The following is a 12466-nucleotide window of genomic DNA, read 5'->3' as shown; positions in this document are numbered from 1 at the left end:
TCTGTCTGAACAGGGCAGAACGTTCCAAATATACTCTGAGCGCCCTGACCGGGCAGAGTAAATTAGCGTTGCTTTCATCTGCTGGAGACGATAGCGCTGCCAGAGATATAACCTGTACTCTGAAGGGTGTGGAGAGCACTTTAGGAATATACCCGTGCTTTGGCCTAAGGACAACTCTGCAGCCGTTAGGTCCAAATTCCAGGCAAGCAGCGCTTGATGACAGCGCATGCAGGTCGCCCACTCTCTTGACTGAGGCGAGCGCCAGCAAGAGCGCAGTTTTGAGCGAGAGCTGTTTAAGGTGCACGGTTCGGAGAGGTTATAACGGGGCACTCTTGAGTGCGTCCAGGACCGTGGCCAGGTCCCAGATCGGCACCGAGGGGGGGCGAGGAGGGTTCATCCTCCTAGCGCCTCTTAGGAAACAAATGATTAGGTCGTTTTTCCCTAATGAGCGTCCCTTGTCAGGATTGTGTGACGCCGCTATGGCAGCCACATAGACTTTGAGCGTGGAGGGTGTGCGGCCCGCCTCCAGCAACTCTTGCAAGAAGGCGAGTACACTTGGTATCTCGCACGATTTGGGGTTCAAGCTCTTGGTATCACACCAGTCACTGAACACTTTCCACTTTTGGGCATATAAGCGCCTCGTAGAGGGTGCTCGCGCCTCAGTGATGGTTCTCAACACTCCACTGGGGAGGTTCTCGGGAACCCGTTGAGGGGCCATGCATGAAGGGCCCACAGATCGGGGCGGGGATGAAGAATCATCCCGTTGGCCTGCCTGAGGAGGTCCAGCCTCAACGGAATCGGCCATGGGGCAGATTGCATCATCTGCATCAGTTCTGGAAACCACGTCTGGTTCTTCTAGAGTGGGGCTACCAGGAGCACTGCACATTTCACTTCCCTGATCCGACTGATGACCTGAGGTAGCATCGCGATCAGGGGAAAAGCATACAAGGGGCGGTTCGGCCAGACTTGGGCGAGCGCGTCCGTGCTTTTTGAGAAGAAAAGAGGGCAGTGCGCATTTTCCCTGGAGGCGAAGAGGTCGACCTCTGCCTTGCCAAAGGTTTGCCATAACCACTGAGCCGTCAGGGGGTGGAGAGACCATTCCCCTGGGAGAACTTTGTCTCTGGACAGCATGTCCGCTCCCTGGTTCAGGACGCCTGGCACATGCGCTGCTCTCAGCGAGCGCAGGTTGTGCTGTGACCATAAGATGAGCTCCCTGGCCATAGAGTGCAGGGGGCTCGACCTGAGTCCACCCTGGCGATTTATATATGATACTACCGTCATGTTGTCCGTTCGGACCAGGACGTGTTTGTTTTTCAGGTACGGAAGCAGGGCTCTGAGAGCCAAGGCGCCCGCTTTCATTTCCAGACAGTTTATATGTAGGCACTTTTCCGGGTTTGACCAAAAGCCGGAGACAGGCCTGCCCTCGTAAAGGGCCCCCCATCCTATTTTGGAGGCATCTGTCGTGATAATTTTTCTCCGTGTGTTCATGCCCAGACTCACGCCGGTTTGATACCAGTTGACAGCTTTCCAGGGCGTCAGGGCTTTTATACAGCCGTGATTCGCTCTGATTAAAAAGTGGCCCGAGCGCCACGCGGGAGTGGGGACACGGCTCTTGAGCCAGCGTTGGAGAGGACGCATGTGCAACAATCCTAGCTGGAGTACAGCTGATGCCGAGGCCATGAGACCGAGCATCCTTTGAAATCGTTTGACGGGGGCATGCGCGCCCGCTCTGAATGATGTTGCAAGGCGCCGAATAGTGAGCCCGCGCTCTGATGAGAGGCGCGCCGTCATCTGCACTGAGTCTAGCACTATTCCCAGAAAAGAGATATTTTGGCTGGGGGATAGCACGCTCTTTGCAAAATTGATTCTCAGACCCAGGCATTCTAGATGGCTGATAATCCAAGATCTGTGCATTGTTAACTGACTCTCTGATTGTGCTATGATTAGCCAATCAGCGAGGTAATTCAGTATTCGCACTCCCCGCTGTCTCAGGGGGAAAAGTGCTGCGTCCATACATTTCGTGAATGTACGGGGGGCCAATGATAGGCCGAATGGTAGTACTGTGTACTGGAATGACTGTCCCTCGAAAGCGAATCTCAGAAAAGGCCTGTGATGAGGTGATACATTTCATGAATGTACGGGGGGCCAATGATAGGCCGAATGGTAGTACTGTGTACTGGTATGACTGTCCCTCGAAAGCGAATCTCAGAAAAGGCCTGTGATGAGGCGCTATCGGAATGTGAAAGCGTCTTTCAAATCCACTGATAGAAACCAATCCCGGGCTGAACTTGCGCGAGGATATGTTTGGTCGTTAACATTCTGAACGAGCGAATCATTAAAGCTTTGTTCAGATGTCTGAGATCTAGGATGGGGCGGAGGCCACCGTCCTTTTTCGGGACGAGAAAATAGCGGCTGTAAAAACCCGCCTCGCTCATAGAGGGAGGGACAGTTTCTGTAGCGCCCTTCTCTATCAGTTTGAGCACCTCGGTGCGTAGAACATGTGAAACATCTTTCCTCACTTTCGTCTCGACCACCGCTGAAAAGCGGGGTGGTCAGCGAGCGAATTGAAGCGAGTAACCGTGTTTTATTATGTTCAAAACCCATTTCGGTATGTCTGGGATTTTTTCCCAGGCTTTTGCTCGCACAGATATGGGCTGAATGCTGGCTGGGGGCGTGTCGCAGTGACGTATGGGCCCCACCGGCGAATCGCCTTGTGCTAACACTGAGCTTACAGCTCTCAGAAGCGCGGGCGCGCGCTGAGCAGCTTTGTTGAGTGCCGAGTGCAGGGGTGCGTGTGAGATTACAGGCACGCGTGCTATCTCCGTAATGCTCGCAGCGTGAGCTGGAGAAATGTTTGAAACTGTATCGACAGTGTTTACGGGTGGGGGTGCATACATTGTAATAGGCACGCGCGCCACTTTCATAAAGCTTCCCGCTCTTAGCGGGGAGTTTCTTGGCTCGCGCGTCGCATCTGTGATGCTCGCGGCATGAGCCAGAGAACTGTATGGGCAGCGCTTATGGGTGGGGGTGCATATACTGTAGTAGGCACGCGCGCCAATTTCATAAAGCCTCCCGCTCGTGGCGGGGGGTTTCTGGCCATGCATACAGTGTTTGTGTGTAGGGGTGCATGCATGACAGCAGGCACGCGCGCTACCTTTATAGTATTTCCCGCTTTTACTGGGGAAGTGTTTATAACTGTGGGAACAGTACTTGTGTGTATTGGTGCATACATGACAATAGGCACACGATCTACATTTATGGGGCGTCCAGCTGGAGCTGGGGAAGTATTCGGCACTGTTTGGACAGTATTGATATGTGGTAATGCGCACTTTAGTGTGGACACGTGACCCCTTAGTGACACAAGCAGAAAATGACTCTTTTTGTGATTTTTGTGTGTCGCTGTTAAAACGGCGTTTGATTGCAGGTGAGCGAGTTCTGTGACTGGCCCATTGACTGCTGTACAGACATTTCCAGCCACCTGTAAGGGGACTGGGTAATGTTTTACACGTTTTGGAGAGAGTGGTCCGGCTTTTGCGAGACACGCACTCTCTCTTTTTCTTCCTATGGCTAGGAAGACTTACGAGGCTCTGGGTTCAGCACGATCTTGGGCCGAGGTCCCCGTCGCTCAGGCGGCTGCTTTTGGTTAGCGGAATGCGAGCGGCGTCGAGCGTCTGTTCCAGGTCTGTTTTTTGGCTGGGAGACGGGAGGCGCCGCTCTGGCTCGCTGCTGCTGCTGAGGCGGTCTCTGGCGGCTCTGTGACGAGCTGGAGCGCTTGGGCAGGAAGTGACGCATAGCCTGCGAATCCTTCCGAGCTTCAGTGAAGCGTTCCGCGAACTCTCTTACCGCCGGTCCGAACAGGCCGCTTGGAGTGATAGGCGCGTCGAGGAATGGCGCCTTATCCGCGTCCTTCATCTACGTTAGCGTCAGCCACAGATAGCACTCAAGGACAGTCAGGTTAGCCATGGCCCGGCCGATGGATTGGGCGGTGGCCTTTGTGGCTCGCAGGGCTACATCAGTGGCGCTGCACAGGTCCTTGAAAGCCTCAGGTTCAGGTCCAGACTCGTCCATGGTGCAGAGAAGTTTGGCCTGATAAACTTGCAGAACAGCCATGGAATGAAGCGCTGATGCAGCTTGGCCGGCGGCGCCGTATGCACGACCGGCGAGAGCTGAGGTAGATCGGCAGGGCTTCGAGGGATGAGAAGCTTTGGCACAGATGGTTGGCCACAGCCTCCTCGAGGGGCGGGGTTCCCTCGTAGCCTCTTTCTCTTGCGCCGTCTACCGAGGAGCGCGAGGAAGAGAAAGAAGGCTTCAGGTGAGCAGAGTGCGGGGCTTTCCACGACTTTGTGAGTTCGTCGTGAACTTCGGGGAAGAAAGGGGAGGGTCTCTGTCGAGGGGCCTGCTGGCGCCCCTGTAGGAACCACTCGTCCAGCCGGCTGCGGGCGGGTTCTTCCGGAGAAGACCAGTCGAGCCCGAGGTCTTCCACGGCTTTAGATAGGATGCGGACGATCTCCGAGTCCATGCTGGTGCCCGTGCTCGTGTCCGCTAATGTCGACGGCGCGGGACGAGACGAGACCCACCGCTCTGTTGGAGGGGTTCTGGTCCGCCTGCGTGAAATGGACTGGCGGCGGGGAGTTCTCGGGTAGTGGTGAAGCACGCGGGGACTGGCCCGGCGTGACGTCACTGAAGTCTGCGTGCTCTGGCGGCCTCTGTGAGCGGCGCTTTCTTGCGCAGCTCGAACAGAGGGGACGGCAGCACGGTGGTAGCAGGCTCATTCGCGGCGAAAGCGGCGAAGCGAGCGCGCAGCTCGGTGAGGCCCAGGGAGTCACATTCGGGGCATCCGCCTCGAGTGAGAGCAGCTTCTGCGTGGTCGGGTCCCAGGCAGCGAGTGCAGATAATGTGACAGTCCCCGTCAGGAAGAAGGCCTCTGCACGAGGTGCAGGTGGAAGGCATTTGGAACAACGCCTCGAAATTGCTCTTTTACTAAAATACAAAAAGCGTCGCAGAGGCGAACACTTGCAAAGTAGCTTAGCAAAAGGATATCAGGGTGATGCGCGCCGGATGGCGTAGCAGAAGGCTTTGAAGGCAGCTGAAGGCGCCGGCGTCCTCGTAGTAGTCCTGCTGTAGGCTTGTCGACGGCGGGCGAAAAGACTCCAATAATCCGGAGGATCCAGCGAAGAGAAGGTCTTCGCTGAAGGAGATTAAATCTAAAGAACTCTCATGACGGGGCGCCTAATATATAGCCCTAGCCACGCCCATCTTGGCGGGCTCTGAGCGCGTGAGCGCGAAGCGCGAGCCCATTGGTCACGCGTTCAGAGTCGCCCCGCCATTGGTTCGAGCAAGTTGCCGCAGCACAGCCAATGACCGAGCTGCCTCGCTCATTGCTGTCTGCTGTGCAGCTGCAATGCGTTTTACATAAAGACTTCAATATTTCTCGAGAAACGGAGTTTTCCCATAGCGTAAGCTACTTACGCAATAGGAGAAACCTCTCGAGAGGGAACTCTCTTATCTCAAATATGCTGTAGTCATATCTTCAGGTGTGTGTGTGTGTGTGTCCGCTGTCTACAAACTTCTTAGCTGTGTGTGGCATGTATGTGTACAGTATGCTTGTTAACCTGTGTTTGTGACAGAAAAAGAATACTAATGAACTGAAAATATTTCTGAAAACACATTTGCAGACAGCTTTGATAGTAAATCCATTGTGTATTTCTTTTCAGTGTGAATATACAGATTTGCTTGTGTGTTGCATCATGCATGTGTATGTGCAGGGCTGGAGTAACAAAATACATGTAACAGGATTACGTATTTAAAATACAAAATATAAGTAACTATATTCCACTACAGTTACAATTTAAATAATTGGTATTTAGAATACAGTTACATTCAAAAAGTATTTTCATTACTGAAGAGAATACTTAGCATTTTTATTGTCATTTGTTTCATTTAATATTTCCTCCTTTCAGATGTAAAACATTTCTACATATAAATGATGAGATACAAAGTGCATTTGAACAGCGGTGAAACACTTTCTTATGATGTGTTTATTCATATGAGAGATAAGTACGTTTGAAGTAAGTTTGGAGCAGAAGAAATAGAAATAAACCTTGTGTAAACTGTCAGCTTTACGCTAAGCTAAAATGCTATTTCTAGACATTTTACATGCACATGATACCAGACACCACCATATTTTTATATCACTTTGATTGATCTTGTTTTAGAAACAACACTGCATAAGGTATTTGGGTTTTTCACAGAATGTATTTTTAATGTGTATTTTGTCTTACTGTACTGACAGAGATGTTATAGTCAAAACAAGTGAAAAAATCTGCCAGTGCTGAAGAAGTAATCCAGAGTATTTAGAATACGTTACTGACCTTGAGTAATCTAATGGAATACATTACAAATTACATTTTACAGCATGTATTCTGTAATCTGTAGTGGAATACTTTTCAAAAGAAACCCTCCTAACCCTGTGTATGTGTGCATGTACAGTATGTCTGTTTGTGTGTGTACATGTGCAGCATGTGTGTGTTTACACAACTTTACAGCAAGTGGATTATCTCTCCGCTTGTGCTCGGATGAATTGTGTATCCTATCACTTGCGCATCTGTAACACTACTGCATTGTGTTTGTGTTTTATTGTGTACAGTATATAAAGAACATAAAAAGCTGTATAATTAGTGATGTCTTTTTTCAAGATGCCGCTCTACATCTGTTCACACACTGTGAGCGATATATCCCTCTGTCAGGCGCTGAACAAGCAATGTTTTCTATATACACCTGAAACCGATCCCCTCTCCTCCCACAGCAGCTGCAGAGAGGGATGTGCGTGAAGATGGGGTAGAGCGTGGTTATTTAAGGAGGATTTGTCGGCAGCCCAGGGCTGGGAGCAGAGATGGGCAGTATTTCAGATACATGTATTTGAAATACAAAATATTATTTTGTACTTCGTATTTTAAATTCTTTGAAAAAAATCTAATGTAATTTGTATCTAAAAAAAACTTTGTACGAAAGTTTGGTATTAGTGTATTTTCAAAATATATCAAATACTTTGTGCTAGTCAACCTCTTTATTAGCTGCTGATTTCCTGTATCAACGAGTTCCGCTGTGCCCCCCAATATGGGCTGAAATATGTGCCACCAGAAACTGAATTTGAACCATTTATATTTGAATTTGAATGGCTAAACTTGAATAATTGCATTGAAAAACTGAATTTGAATCACATAATTTGAAATTGTATTGTTTAATTAAAATTGAATTTATTCAAAAACTGAATCTGAATTGTATCATTTGAAATTGAATTTATTAGTTTGGAACTGAAGTCCAATAAAATTTGATCCTCAACTCTCTATATATCTTCACATTAACTTCTCACAATTCAGATTCAGTTCTCAAATTCAATTTCAAGTTACTGAGACAGACATCCGGGTAGTTGGAGGATGAAGGAAGAGCAATCGAGCGCAGATCGATAGATAGCGTTCATTGGTTGGTTTCACGTGACGTCACGCTGCTGCATCGCGAGAGCGCGCAATTCAGATGGAGGGCAGGAAGTGAAATAGCTGAGGATCTGCCGTCTGCCAAAATGCCAATGTTTTGTGTAGTTTACGGCTGCTCCAATCGTTCTAATCGAGAAAAGGGAAAGGGTTTTTATAGAGTAGATTTCTCGATTTTTAACGTACGTCTGCGGTCGGGAGGAGCAGAGTCTGTTAATGCCCGTGTCTGCAGCGACCACTTCGTCGGAGGTATGTTAGCTAGCCAACGTGTTTTTTGTGCCTGTGTTTATATAGCATTAGGTTGTCATTAAATGCTTATTTACTTAGTAATGCTTATTAAGTTACCGGTAGTCTAATATGGACTTTTTAGGTTGCCCTAGCGCTTGTCTAATCTTTCGGAGTCTGTTGTCCCATTGGAGTAAGGAGGAGGGATAATAATCAGTCAGTCCAGTACCTGAGCCCTCACACATGTAGTGTCCAATACCTGATACCTGCTTCTTGGCTCTGATGATGATAAGTAAGAGGACAGGGAGTAGTAGTACCTGAGCCCCGACACATATCAGTCTGTTAATATGTTTTCAACAAGTGTAATACTTTTATCCACTAGTCCAATTGTACTGGCTATATGTATTATATGTAATGAAATGGATTCTAATCTGTTATTGCACACCATGTTCTTGTTATTATAACAATTGTTGAAAAATCTAATCTTGTAAATAAACCACCATGTATAATTCTGTCTTCTCAATGGCATTTAATCTTTTCATTTAAATTATACAACAACCAGAACTCACAAAGACCACACTCATAACAATAGTCAAAATGTAGAGTGCCTAGATCCTTTCATTACATTATACATGTGAGTTTGTAACTTGCTGTCCCAGTATTTCTGGAGTATACCGTTTCTAAAAAAGCACTCAACTTTAGGGATAACATCATCCCAAAGTTCAAGATCGGGCAAAATCCTTTCAACAAAAATGTCATTGTGGTTCCACACAACAAAATCACAGTACTCAGCGTCTACAATGTGAAGCTGTCCCTGAACTTGGTAGTAGTAGTCATGTGTCCGGTCCAGCATGACATTATAATAATAATGCATTTTATTTAATGGCGCCTTTCATAACACCCAAGGTCACCTCACAAGCAATATACAGGTCACTGCATAAGACAATACACACAACAAACAAGCCGCATACAGATAAAGTGCATTAAAAACTCAATACCATATGTTATAAAAAAGCTTGTATAAAAAGATATGTCTTAAGACGCGTTTTAAAAGTCAACAAGCAGTCGCTATTGCGAACATCAAGGGGGAGAGATTATCCCCATCATTGATGAGGCAGAAGCCCTTTTCCCCAGCACACAAGCGCAGATTGGCTTCATCTTGGTGAGAGTGTGGACACTAAAATCACAAAGAGAAGGACACGTGAACAATAGATTAACAAATATATTTTCTGCCTTTTTGCTCAGTTTAGGACTTGAGACACGACTCAGACTCGAGATTTAGGGACTTTACTACAACAGAGACTGTAATATTACCTTAATCTCACGAGATGCCAGTTCCGTGACAGTCACAAGCAACAATCCCATCAGGGAGGACCCCATGTATGGCCACTTGGGGTTCAGCCAGAGACCACTGTCCATACAGGAGAAGCCTGCATGCTCCCGACCCATCAGCTTCTCATAGACTCCTCTGGCTTGTGCTTCATGTTTGCATCCATAACTGTACACAGTACACATGCAAAACATGAAAAGGAAATGATTACTTAGTATTGGATGTGTAGAGCTAGTTCAGTGATTTAAATGCCATTTCCCTAACCCCTATACTTAGTTCTACTCCTGCATAACCATAGTCTTATAACCCTATAACTAATAACTAACGTGCACCAAAGCAATGTGTTACTATACATTTCATTTAATATTCCACCAGTAAGATACATTTACTTAATAGACAAGCTTCTTTTTTATCCAAATTATACCCTTTGTTGTTAGTGTTTCTTTTTCTGGACATAAACACTGTTTACACGCGGCCTTACCTCTGCCTTACCCTAATTCAAACCCTAAATACCTTGTAGCGGCTGTGGTGAACCTATATGCTTCTGGGTAGCATATGGCCTTGATCAAGCTCTTGGATGGTTGCTGTGGGTTGGTCTTAATAGCTTGTTTCAGCTTGGAAGCAGTTATACGTCCAGCTCTTTGCCTAAACCAAATCCTGCATGCACTCTGACTTCGAGTTGCCCTCTCTACAGCCTGGACCTGGGACATGATGAGCTCTTCTAGGTGGAATACCTGGCATAGCTCTCCAAGCTCTTTGGGGGTAGCTGCAGAGTCTCTGGTGTTCTGTATTCAAGAACAGTTTTAGGAAGCATACTAGATTTGGGGATGAATTCTTTGTAGTAAGGCTCCTAGCCATCAGTGCTGCACTCCTTGGACAGTTTTTGCTTAAAGTCTCAAAAAAACTAGCATATGTTTCTGACCCTCTCTTCACTCTTGGGCATGAAGTGATTTCCCAACCTGGTTTTCAGTTGTCCTGCCATCAATAGAACGGTCAAGCTTTTTTTTTTTTGGCTTTAGCAGAGGAGAAGTCGATCAGAGCTACTGGAGCAGCAGGAATCTGAAAATAAGTTAACACAAAGAAGATCATTAAGTCCACATTTCTGTGGTCCATAACCATAACATATCTATATGCAGTATAAATCTGCCGTTTATCCTATGGCTGTGAGCAAAACAGGTAAGGCTATCATCACAGGATTGAGATGCCAAACTGTGTTTATGTGGGTCTTTGCTGTCTTAGCTTCTCTTTGTCCAACAGGGAAATTGTGATGGACCACATTGTCACAAGCTACACATATTAAGGCAGAATATAGAATAGAAATAATTTAATAATCCCCAACATTAGGTATGATGGAATATAATGAAAATCCCCTAAAAGAAGATGAAATGTAGATGAAGACAAGCAATCTGCCTGATGAAGTAACCAAAGGGGCACAATATAAACATTAATTTAACATCATAATTTAGCCTACAGTTACACAGTGTCCAAAAAATACAGTGTCACCTTACCTTTTTTACGTGTGATGGCATCAGCCACTTGCACTGCTCTGTTGTGCAGGAAGCTGTATCGCTTTCTTTCGAAGTGTAAATGTGCTATTTTTGTGTTCTAGTCAAACGGAATTAGCTAACTTATGCATTCAATTCAAATGAATAGGGCTAGTGCTATGGTGTAATTGCCCTGAAGTTTATGGCCTTACATTATGCTAGCACCTGCCAAACACAGCGACACATAACTTACACGCTTACTACTCTCTCTCTCTCTCTCTCTCTCTCTCTCTCTCTCTCAGTAAGCAGTAACGTTACTCTGACAATGACAACCACGAGGAGAAGTTATCGGGAAAAAAAAATCACAATGAAGACATGACCAGTCTACTTGGCGGCGGCTAACACTAGCTACGTTTGCAACAACATTTTCACCGGAGGAAGAGGCAAACGCTTAGAAATAATAAACACCAGGCAAAAATGTTGTTACCAGAGCTAGTAGGCTACCATAAAAACGTGGGATTATAGCTACTGTGTTTGCAACGTCGGAGAAAGATTTAATTTCCCTGTTTCTACAAAATAGCTATAACATTAACAACAGTTAAACAAAAGATCGTTAGATCGTAAAAAAAATGTCATTACCGTATTTGTCCCAGCCGAATCCATGGTGGTGGTCACGCAAGTCAGGCAGCACTTCTTCTTTGTTTCATGGCGGGTAACGCCCTGTGCTCCAAAACATTGGTGCTGATTGGCCCAAGAGGAGTCCTGTGCGCCAATGAACGCTATCTATCGATCTGCGCTCGATTGCTCTTCCTTCATCCTCCAACTACCCGGATGTCTGTCTCAGTAACTTGAAATTGAATTTGAGAACTGAATCTGAATTGTGAGAAGTGAATGTGAAGATATATAGAGAGTTTAATTTTCAGTGAGGATCAAATTTTATTGGACTTCAGTTCCAAACGAATAAATTCAATTTCAAATGATACAATTCAGATTCAGTTTTTGAATAAATTCAATTTTAAATAAACAATACAATTTCAAATTATGTGATTCAAATTCAGTTTTTCAATGCAATTATTCAAGTTTAGCCATTCAAATTCAAATATAAAGGGTTCAAATTCAGATTCTGGTGGCACATATTTCAGCCCATACCCCAACCCCAACTTTCATGCACGCGAGCTGCAGATGTCAGAGAGAATTGCTCCATCTAGCACTGGGAGAGTGAATTGTCTGTGCTTCTGCTAGGAAATATGGAGAAAGAAAAGGTGATGATGAGATGGTCGATTCTACTTGTTGCTGGCAACAGTTATTTTATTTCCTTTCAAATATTAAGGTAACTATGATACTTCTCGCCAGCCAATGCGATGCATGTCAACAGTGAGAAAATCAAAATTAGTCAGCAGCCAGCTAGCGAGCTAGTCTAACTATCATTAGCTAGATTGCTAGCTAACAAGCTAAAAAAAAAACATTATTCAGATCTGACTTCAGTTTACATGAAGGAATAAAAGAGCACTGGCAAGTTGAAAATAGTTTTAGCACTAGCACTGGAAATTAGAGCTAGCTAGTCACTCTTGCTAGCTAATCAGTTGTTGGTGTTAAGGCGGCGTCTCACTAGCTGATTTTTCTAATGATATTCAGATAACAAAATCACAGGCCAGACACAGGGTTCTTCTTTTTCTGAAGAACTGAGAAGACATCAAGCCGATGTAAATGTTTTCATTCCACTCAGATTCTGTCACCAAACTATTTTGTGCACTAAAATGAGCTACAACCGTTTTTGTTGGATGCATTTCTTTCCTCACTGAAAGCTGTATGTTGACATGCGTTCTACGACAAGCCTCGATTGGATAAATAAACAATCATGCACTTTCACAAGGAAAAGTTACTCTATATTCACAATTACTTATTTGCATTGCAGCAAAAGACAGGAAGAGTTAGCT

The 12466-nt window shown here is 45.8% G+C and overlaps 1 long non-coding RNA gene across 1 annotated transcript; it reads right to left on the bottom strand.

Moving 5' to 3' along the window:
* Positions 1 to 9085: 9085 nt before the first annotated feature.
* LOC127637153 (uncharacterized) lies at positions 9086 to 11650 on the bottom strand. Its single transcript, XR_007969677.1, has 3 exons — positions 11169 to 11650; positions 10005 to 10104; positions 9086 to 9213 (listed from the first exon to the last, which is right to left on the bottom strand). It is a non-coding gene; the product is annotated as an uncharacterized LOC127637153 (long non-coding RNA).
* Between the last annotated feature and the right edge of the window lie 816 nt (positions 11651 to 12466).

This window comes from Xyrauchen texanus, chromosome 45 (assembly GCF_025860055.1).
Source record: "Xyrauchen texanus isolate HMW12.3.18 chromosome 45, RBS_HiC_50CHRs, whole genome shotgun sequence".
Classification (NCBI taxonomy): Eukaryota; Metazoa; Chordata; class Actinopteri; order Cypriniformes; family Catostomidae; genus Xyrauchen; species Xyrauchen texanus.
Note: the sequence above shows the minus strand (reverse complement) of the source record. Positions and strands in the feature narration are given on the sequence as shown.